Source organism: Schistocerca gregaria, chromosome 4 (assembly GCF_023897955.1).
Source record: "Schistocerca gregaria isolate iqSchGreg1 chromosome 4, iqSchGreg1.2, whole genome shotgun sequence".
Lineage (NCBI taxonomy): Eukaryota > Metazoa > Arthropoda > Insecta > Orthoptera > Acrididae > Schistocerca > Schistocerca gregaria.
This window is the reverse complement of record NC_064923.1, coordinates 734,367,299-734,378,553: the sequence shown is the minus strand read 5'-3', so window position 1 is coordinate 734,378,553 and position 11,255 is coordinate 734,367,299.

Here is an 11,255-nt window from a genome sequence, read left to right as displayed (position 1 = left end):
AAAAACTAATGGAAGTATGAACTATATTATCTAGGACCGGAATGTCACTATTAAACAAAATAAGCGTTGTAAAGGAGAGTGAGTCTAGTAGGACATGGGGTAAGATTGGGCACAAAATAATTTTAATAAAATAACATTTGAGATTTTTGTACGTTCATGTTGGTAGTTTCTTAGAATGCAATAAACAATAACCCAAAATTTGGCAACCATCCAGTTATTGTTGCAAGCAAGAGAAGTTAAAATACGATTTTTGTCCTTTCACCTTCGATTCTTGTGAAAGTTCAACATTATTTTAAAAGAGAAATATTTGAAGTTGTGGTTTACGAATCTGTAATCAGTGCCGTATCTGTTTCTTGTGTAACGTTTCATCTAAATAAAATACATTTGCTACAATTTGGTTTCACATCCGGAATAGCCCCTTGAGACAAGTGCAGACAATTGAAGAGGGGTAAGTGCACGGACAGTGTCCACTGTTATCCCAGTATTGATGTGAAAAGGAGACCAACTTTCAGTTTCATAATTTTACTTTTACAAATTTATAACTTGCAGAATCACACCTCAATGGATCGGTATTTGTTGAGAGGCCAACGAACGTGTCGTTCTTGAAGTGGGGCAGCAGGCGTTTCAGTACTTGCAGGGGCAATAGTCCGGATGATTGACTGATAAGGCATTGTTAACATCAAACAAAACCGCATTCCTGTCCTGATATTGCGAATAGATGAAAGCAAGGGGAAACTACAGCCATAATTTTTCCTGGGGGCATGCAGCTCTAATCTATGGTTAAATGATGATGGCGTCCTCTTGGGTAAAATATTTCACTGATAAAATAGTTGGGTAGGGTTGTTTTGGGGGAGGAGACCAAACAGCGAAGTCATCGGTCTCATCGGATTAGGGAAGGGCGGGGAAGGAAGTCGGCCATGCCCTTTCAATGGAACCATCCCGGCATTTGCCTGGAGCGATTTAGGGAAATAACAGAAAACCTAAATGAGGATGGCCAGATGCGGGATCTCCAAGTGGTGACTAATCAGGAGAATGTCATCATCAGGAGAAACAAAGATGGCATGTTAGATTCCTTTATCGAGAAGGTAGGATAGCTAATTTAAAAAGGGAAACAGATAGGATGAAGTTAGATGTAGTGGGAATTAGTGAAGTTCAGTGGCAAGAGGAACAGGCATCTGGTCAGGTGAACACAGGGCTATAAATACAAAATCAATAAGCAAATAGGATGCAGGTAAGCTACTATGACCTACTATGACAGAGGGATAGAGAAACAATTAAAATCGCTCAAAAGAGGAAAGGCCGCTGGTCCTGATGGAATACCAGTTCGATTTTACACAGAGTACGCGAAGGAACTTGCCCCCCTTCTTGCAGCGGTGTACCGTAGGTCTCTAGAAGAGCGAAGCATTCCAAAGGATTGGAAAAGGGCACAGGTCATCCCCGTTTTCAAGAAGGGACGTCAAACAGATGTGCAGAACTATAGACCTATATCTCTAACGTCGATCAGTTGTAGAATTTTGGAACACGTATTATGTTCGAGTATATTGTCTTTTCTGGAGGCTAGAAATCTACTCTGTAGGAATCAGCATGGGTTTCGAAAAAGACGGTCGTGTGAAACCCAGCTCTCGCTATTCGTCCACGAGACTCAGAGGGCCTTAGACACGGGTTCACAGGTAGATGCCGTGTTTCTTGACTTCCGCAAGGCGTTTGACACAGTTCCCCACAGTCGTTTAATGAACAAAGTAAGAGCATACGGACTATCAGATCAATTGTGTGATTGGATTGAGGAGTTCCTAGATAACAGAACTCAGCATGTCATTCTCAATGGAGAGAAGTCTTCCGAAGTAAGAGTGATTTCAGGTGTGCCACAGGGGAGTGTCATAGGACCGTTGCTATTCACAATATACATAAATGACCTGGTGGATGACATCGGAAGTTCACTGAGGCTTTTTGCAGATGATGCTGTGGTGTATCGAGAGGTTGCAACAATGGAAAATTGTACTAAAATGCAGGAGGATCTGCAGCGAATTGACGCATGGTGCAGGGAATGGCAATTGAATCTCAATGTAGACAAGTGTAATGTGATGCGAATACATAGAAAGATAGGTCCCTTATCATTTAGCTACAAAATAGCAGGTCAGCAACTGAAAGTAGTTAATTCCATAAATTATCTGGGAGTACTCATTAGGAGTGATTTAAAATGGAATGATCATATAAAGTTGATCGTCGGTAAAGCAGATGCCAGACTGAGATTCATTGGAAGAATCTTAAGGAAATGCAATCCGACAACAAAGGAAGTAGGTTACAGTACGCTTGTTCGTCCAATGCTTGAATACTGCTCAGCAGTGTGGGATCCGCACCAGGTAGGGTTGATAGAAGAGATAGAGAAGATCCAACGGAGAGCAGCGCGCTTCGTTACAGGATCATTTAGTAATTGCGAAAGCGTTACGGAGATGATAGATAAACTCCAGTGGAAGACTCTGCAGGAGAGACGCTCAGTAGCTCGGTACGGGCTTTTGTTAAAATTTCGAGAACATACCTTCACCGAAGAGTCAAGCAGTATATTGCTCCCTCCTACGTATATCTCGCGAAGAGACCATGAGGATAAAATCAGAGAGATTAGAGCCCACACAGAAGCATACCGACAATCCTTCTTTCCACGTACAATACGAGACTGGAATAGAAGGGAGAACCGATAGAGGTACTCAGGGTACCCTCCGCCACACACCGTCAGGTGGCTTGCGGAGTATGGATGTAGATGTAGATGTAGATAGTGAAACATTACCATAGTCAAGACCGACATAAAGTCCACACATACCACAGTAGTAAAAGTTTACCTGCCAGTAGCTCTGCACATGATGAAGAGACTGAAGAAATGTACAATGAGATAAAATAAATTATTCTGCTAGTTAAAGAAGACGAAAATGTAATTGGAAATCCATAATAGAACAAGGAAGAGAAGGAAAAATAGTAGATGAATATGATCCAGGGGATCACATAGCTTCAGTTGTGAATAAAGCAAGTAGCAGACTTCAGTTCATCGGTAGAATACAGGGGAAGTACAATCAGTTTACTTAAAAGATTGCATACAAATCACTCATGCAACCCATCCTGGAATATTGCTGAAGTATGTGAGACCTGTACCAGATAAAACTAACATGGGATATTGAATGCATACAGAGATGGGCAGCACGAATGGTCACAGGTTTGTTTAATCCAGGGGAGAGTGTCATAGAGATACTGGAGGAACTGAATTGACAGACTCTTGAAGACAGATGTAAACTATTCTGAGAAAGTCTTTTAACAAAGTTTCAAGAACTGGCTATAAGTGATTACTCTACAAACCGCTAAGTATTGCTCACATAGGGATCGTGAGGATAAGGTTAAAATAATTACTGCAAACACAGTGGCAATTATACAAACAATCATTTTCCCATGCTCCATATGCGAATGGAACAGGAAGAAACCTTAATAACTCTAAAATAGGACATACCCTCTGCCGTGCACCTTAGGGTGGTTTGCAGAGTATAGATGTCTATGTAGATGTAGATCTAAGTAGAAACAAGGCCACAGGAGTAGACGATATTGCGACAGAACTATGGATAGTCTTGGGAGAGCCAGTCATGATAAAACTCTTCTATCTGGTGCGCAAGATGTATGAGACAGGCGAAATAATCTCTGAATTCACGAAGAATGTAGTGATTCCAATTCTAAAGAAAGCAATTGCTGGCAGGTGTGACAATTACCGAACTATCAGTTTCATAAATGATGGTTGCAAAATACTTCAGAGGCACATACACAGGATGGGCCTGACATATTGCAAGAATGTATATATAAGTTGAGAATATAAATAAAGAATTACTTAAGGTATTAATTAGTATAAGTGGTTGTATCGATTGTGGCGTGAAACAGCTGAAACGTTAGAATAACTACGCATTTCAATTGTCTTTCCGAGAAGACGGCACCTTTTTTTTCTTGTAGCAGTCCAGATCAGACACATATCTGCCATTGCTGCAGATAATTATTTGGCACACAGCCATAATTACTGTTTCTGTTTTATTGAGATGCAGTCTCACTAGGCGTACTCATAGCTACACACGGCAACAGAATTAACATAACTGTTAATGTAATTTAATTTAGTGTAATGTTTTGTGAATACAATGATATTATTTAATCTTGTGTTTCATTTATGTTGCAAGCTATTGTTCTAATTAAACAGCGTCTTGGCGTGGCTAAAGATTCCATGTTACAAATCTTATGAATGGTCCAGTATGACTCACTGCTTTGGAATATCACTGCTTTGGAATTGTTCAATCTATGAAGTCCAATAAAGAAATATTTTCAGAAGTGTCACTCACAGTCAAACTTACACTGTACAGACTTTAAGAAAAAAACCATTGTCAATCGCCCAAATTCTGTATTAAGCACCATTACAAATTTATACTCTGATCTTACACTATTATCATTATCTATTATTATTTCTCTGTCGTCTGATATTCTCGAACCAGACAGGAAAAGCCAATAAATTAAAATACTAACATGAATTCTTTACAGAAAAATGGGAAAGATGATAGAAGCTGACCTTGGGGAAGATCAGTTTGGATTCCAGAGAAATGTAGGAACACACAAGGCAATACTGACTTTACGATTTATCTTAGAAGATAGGTTAAGAAAAGGCAACCTACATTTGTAGTATTTGTAGACTTAGAGAAATTTTTTGAGTATGTTGACTAGACTACTTCCTTTGAAATTCTGAAGGTAGTAGGAGTAAAACAAAGGGAACAAAACGCTATTTGCAACTTGTGCAGAAACCACAATGCAGCTAAAAGAATTGAGAAGTATGAAAGGGAGGCAATTGTTGAAAAAGAAATGAGGCTGGTTTGTAGCCTATCCCAAGTGTTATTCAATATGTATATTGAAAAATCAGTAAAGTAAATCAAAGAAAAACCTGGAATACGAATTAAAATTCAAGGAGAGGAAATAAATGCATTGAGGTGTGTCGATGATATTGTAACTCTGTCAGAGACAGAAAGGGATTTGGAAGAGCAGTTGAACAGAATGGTCATTATCTTGAAAGGGGGGATATAAGATGAACATCAACAAAATCAAAACAAGTATGACGCAATGGAGTCGAATGAAATCAGTTGATGCTAAGGCAATCAGATTAGGGAACGAGATACTCAAGGTAGTAGCTGATTTTTGCGATTTGGGGAGCAAAATAATCGATCATGCCGAAAGCAGAGAGGATAAAAAACTTAGACTGTCAATGGTAAGGAAAGCATTTTTGAAGAAGAGATATCTGTTAGTATAGAATATGGATCCTAGTGTCAGGAAGTCTTTTCTTAAGACATTTGTCAGAAGTGTAGCCGTGTATGGAAGTGAAACATGGACGATAAACAGTTTAGACAAGAATAGAATAGAAGCTTTCAAAATGTGGTGCTACAGAAAAATGCTGGAGATTAGATGCGCGGATCTCGTAACTAATGAGGAAATATTGAAAAGAGTTGGGGAGACATGGAATTTGTGGCGCAACTTGACCATAAGAAGGGATCGGTTCATAGGACGCATGGTGAGACATCAAGGAATCACCGATTTAGTATTGGAGGGAAGCGTGGGAGGTAAAAATCCTAGAGGGAGATCAAGAGGTGAATGTACTAAAGCAGATTTAGAAAGAGTTGATGCTTGTTTGATATTTCGTTATCTTACGTCTTCCAGTTCTGCAGCACTCTTTGAAATTAAGCAACCATCCACTGCTTTCCTTGAAAACTCTGTAATCTATGAGATGTAAAGTTTGATGTACATAATGTAGCTCACTGTCATGCACATTCTGTCAATTGTATTGAGCAGCCTTAAAATGCGCAAACACCAGTTTTTGTAACAAGTGCGCTTTGTCCTCCCTCGAATATCCACAATTTTCCTTACGCATACGATTTGTAACTCCCTGTCCAACAAGGATGATGAACTACGTCTGTTTCAATACCACTTTCTCTTATTAAGTGCGTATCATCATCGTTGTATCCTTCATGAACATTGTCCATACAGTCGAACGGATATGAGACCGCAAATCCACAGACTCATCTTGCAGAAACGCTAATATTTCTCCTGCCACTTCTTTCTCATTCTGCGAAATTCATTGTGTTCCTTTCTGATGAAATGTCGACTTCATCAACTGTTGTTGTAGATACAATGCAATGTTTGCTTTGTTTATTTGCTATTGCTCTGCTTTGCACTGTAGCACTGCTGTGATTTCCCCATCGACTACGCAGTTCGACTATTCTCTGTGGCTTGATGCTGTGCTCACCGCTCGGTACCTCCAGCCTCGCCTACTCCTGTCATTAGCACTCAATATTGTGGATGCATGGTAGACAGTATGCGCAGAGTTGAATGTCGCAAACATCATTGGCCTTCTGCAGCATCCCAGTGAAGGGGTTCCTTGTTAGCCACTGAAAGTGAAGAACCACTATTTAATTCCACTATGATGGACGTGGAGTAATTATGACCAAACTTTAACACACACTATAAATCGCGCTCTGGAGAATTATGTGCTGCGCAAATGGATTAAGGGAGGAAAAGCTCCATCTAGGATTCATAAAAAAAGGTTCAGAAAATGCATAGGCAGCACTGATTGCTGCGCTCTTGGCTAAAACAAAAGATCACGGAAAAGAACGAGAAGTAAAAATTAGTAGAAATTCGTGCATCTTATAACAGACTCGTGGTGGTTCCACCTCTGAACTTATCACATCCATAATGCATGATGGATCCACCTCTTGACCCTGTCCTGACCATATTGTTTGGTGGATCCACTTTTGAACCTACCCCTGACATACCGTGTGGTGGATCCACCTATGATCTCTATCCTGAATCTATCCCAAACCTACCATGTGCCTTGAGGGGACCCTCATGTGAAACTGACAGAGCCAGAAAAATAGCACAATTGCACTAGATGTTGACAACTGTACTACACATACAAGCAATCTTAGAATACACGGCTAGCAGTGATGTCATGATTATATGAGCAGAAGTGACTTTTAAATCGGTGAAATTACGGAAATTGACGGAAAGTATGTATAAATTGAGAAAAAATATGCCAAATGCAGGAAAATTTAGGGATAGTGAGGCAGTACCTATGTACCTGCTTGATACAGAAAAATTCTTGTACATGTTAATGAGTATGTGACAGCAAGAGAAATATGAGAAAAAGTTTACATGAAAGCACTGAGAACCAAGTAACAGTCATTTTTCGTGTGCAGTGATAAGACAGCTGAAACAGAATGTTTAATGTGAATGGCCATCAAATGTAGAGTGATAAATTTATATATTGCATATCACAGGCTCAGATGTTACCCCAAAGTTATCAGCAACCACCTTATTGACTGTTATAAAGTGTCCTTAGCTTAAGAGCATTGTATTCCCAGCCTGGAGCCCTATTTTGGTATCGTTCCTACCGATTGGTACAATAGGTTAGCCCCACTAGTGACGCCATTTTTGGTTTTTACCCGAAGTTCCTATTCAGTAAGCTTCTGAGACCTGTGACCGATTGGTCCTCCTGCTGTTTTTTCGAAAACTGTAGTGAGAGGTTTTGGATTTCGTTATGGCCCTCTCATTCGGTTTGGTGTGGTTTATTAACGCCTAGAATTTGTTATTTTAAACTTACTGAGCGGTTTTAGCTTCGAATTTAGTAATTGTGTTACTGATGAATCACCAGGATATCTCCGGGTGGAAAGTGAGTTCGTAATAGACTATTTTCCTTTGTTAGAAACGTGATTTGTAGTGTTGTTACTGTGAATGATCATAACATAAAAGACAGTTTTGGTCAATATTCTCACAAAATACTTGTTATTGTTGCATAATTAAGAGTTTAAAAATCATTAAATTTCAAAAGAGCGGCTCTGCTTATGTATATCACATGAGTGTTAGCTGAAATTACTAGTGACTTCTCGTACTTTTTCCGCAAATTATTCATTTATTAATTATCGGAATGCGTTTAAAACTTTAAAGTAACAGTGCAAAGGAATTTATGAAGCCTGATAGAGGAAACCTTCCAAAATTTCATGCGTTTACAGCTTAAGCCATATCATTTGGCAATGAAGTCAGCCTGTGTCTCTCGATTGGAATTATGGGGAACTAATTGTTATTGGCATATAAGTTATAGTAGCCAAGTTTGTGGGAAAAAAATTTGGTTAGGCAACGAACTGCGGTGGCGAAGGTCGTAAGTTCGCATGCCGCCAGGTGCGAATTTTTTTTTCCTGTTCGTGTATATTGTGAGACTTCGTTAATCTCAAAGTTAAGCATTTTTCTGAAATATTCGTTGTTATTTATACGTAAGAGCGCGCTTTCTCAGTAACGAGTATCTTCGATTTCATGACTTCCATATCTTTAAGACATGAAAGATGAAGTTGCTGTGTGTGAAACAACTGACAGTGACATTTATACTTTTTCTTGCCACAAATAATTCATATTTTTTTCTGAATATGTAGCAATTTCCGTGAGTGTGGTCAGACAGAAATCTAATAGCACAACTTTAGTTACTGTGAATGAAACTAGCAGCAATCGTCTTTATACTCTAGCTTGTCACAAGTGATAGAATGTGATAGAATTCTTAACAACGGTAGATAGAAATGAAAGATTTCCACCACAATATTTTCTGACTATACGACCATATATGAAACATTTTCATTCATCAGATGCATGTTATAAACCACAATGAACTCCTATAGCTGCACTCGCCACACACTCTCGAAAAGGCGTTTTTCAAAATTTTTTTTATGAACCAAATCGTTGATGTATCATATAGGAAAGTAGGCTACGTCATCATTTGGATTTCTAGGAGTGAGTTACAACCACATTCTATGCATCTTCCTAATCTTTGATACTCTCTTAAACAATTTTTTTGGGTTTGTGGAGATGTGTTCTGTCTTTGTAACTAATTGATGGCAGTTTGTTTATGGCCATATGCGTTTCGCTTCTTTTATTTGTGAAGCATCTTCACAAGTAAAATATGCGAAACGCTTATGGCAATAAACAAACTGCCTTCAATTACTTGCATAGATGGAAGGTACCTCCATGAATTTTGAAGCAACTAAGGATCGACGGAAAACAGAAAAAATTACTCGTTTCTCGGGTGTTTCTATAGATGTATTTGTACAATGTGGTACTACACTCCATTCCTAACTCATATTCCTAAACGTAAGATCCAAAACAAGACGTCAATGTGAATGAGAATAAAATGACAAAATGTGACATTTATGACAGTTTCCAGAACACAGTCAATATTCTATCGTTATCATGCATTCATGGAAGCCCATGGTCAGCGAAACTTGAACAGTATTACGTACTCTAACCATAGTTTTCGGTACTGTGAAGAATAGCGTGCCTGTGTCGGATGCTAGCCGCTACGAGTTCGTGCCGCTGTGGCGCTTCACTGCGCATGCGCGGATCTGAGGCAGATTGCTTTTGAGTGGTTGGCCCGAGGAGAGCTGACATCAGAGTTTCGGTTCGCCAGGACCATTCGGCATCGCTTCCGAAATGCCTATAGAGTAATATTGTGGCTCTCCTTCGAAAACAAAACCGTTCGGTGCTCTCGCGTACCGTACCAACCGGCAAAATGGCGGAAAGATACAGAACAGGGCCCCTGGGGACTGCGATATACAGCTACGGAATGGATCACGTGTTTGACCCTGTGGGATACTGTTTATGTGTTTTAAACTCTAACAAAAAGTATATACAGTGTACTTCTCTGTACTCACTACCAATCACAACCACACAGTGTCATCTGACAAATACCTTACAGAACAGTTGCTGTGTGGTTTTTAACAACATTATGCTGTATTTCTATTGAGGTAATAGAATATATTCAAGTTGCAGTTGTCTTTGAAGCTATAATGAAAAAAAAGAGAACCATCTGCCTATAAAATGGCATGGATCAGCGTTAAAGGGTGATAAAAAGTAGAGAGGGGCTGTAATGATATATGAGTTAATGGTAGAATGGTGATGCATTCTAGGGAGAGGGAGATGTTGTGACAGGCCATTTATCGCATATTTAACCACTTTTTCTTTTGTTCTCTTGAGATGTATCAGTTGTGCGGTATAACCTAGGTTCGACTCATATCCAATAGTATGTTCAGTGTGTGAGTTAGAGTACTATCTACATACAATCGTTAACAGCAAACCTCTCCATACCACAATCAACTGAGGACTTTCAACGTATGTGTGATGAATCATATCCATCAAACCGATGGAAGACCTATTTTGGCACCCTCCTCTAGATGAACGAAGATATATGCAAAATACTGCATTTCCCTGCCACATCTTGGACATAAATCGAGTCTTCATTTTCATAACTATAGTGATTATAAACTGGTGACAGGAGTTTGAGAGGAAGTGCAATCCCTGTGTATACAACTGCTTGAGCAGATGTTGTGTGTGGAAGAGACTGTGTTCTGTTCATGGAGTTAATGGAGCATGGTGTGTAACTTAACATGTCAAACACCACTGCTATGCATTTGTCTATTTCTTCATAAGATGTCGTTGACTGAAGCAGTTTTCATTGCTGATGATGATTTTACAGGATTGATGCAAGCATAGTGTAATTTCCGAACTGGAATTGGTTGTGAACAGTGAGCGCTATACAGCTCCGGAAAGCTATATAGCGCATGTATCACGCAGAATCTATGTCTTTTTTTCTCTTTGTTGTAAAAGGTAGTAGTTTTATTATCTTAAACAGTCTCACCATAGAGAGTGAAACAGAAAACGTGCAGGGTAAATGTATGTCGGGTGCTGGAAATGTATTTCTTTTGCATTGTATTATAGTGTTGCATTCCACGAGTAATATATCAGAAACGACACTGCTTTAACATTATAGATGTTTAAGTGCAGAACCATGTAGTCTTAGGAGGGTGTGTTTTATGTTGTATAATCTTTTCTCTCTTTCCAATACCTTCTTGGTATGGAATCTCAACACTACAGAATTGTTGATCTAACACCTGCATACGACACTGTGGATCATAGGAAACTCTTAAAGAAAGTGTATGACCTTACTAAGGACTACCATGTAGCATCCCTTATTAGCACCTTCCTTCAGAACAGAAGATTCCAAGTTTCATTACAGCGTAAGAGGAGTAGATGGCGAACGCAGAAGAACGGTCTACCCCAAGGCAGTGTGCTTGCTCCAGCACTGTGCCATATCTACACAAATGATCAGCCAATACCAGCAAGTACTAGGCTTTTCATTTATGCCGGTGACACAGCAGCAGCTGTTC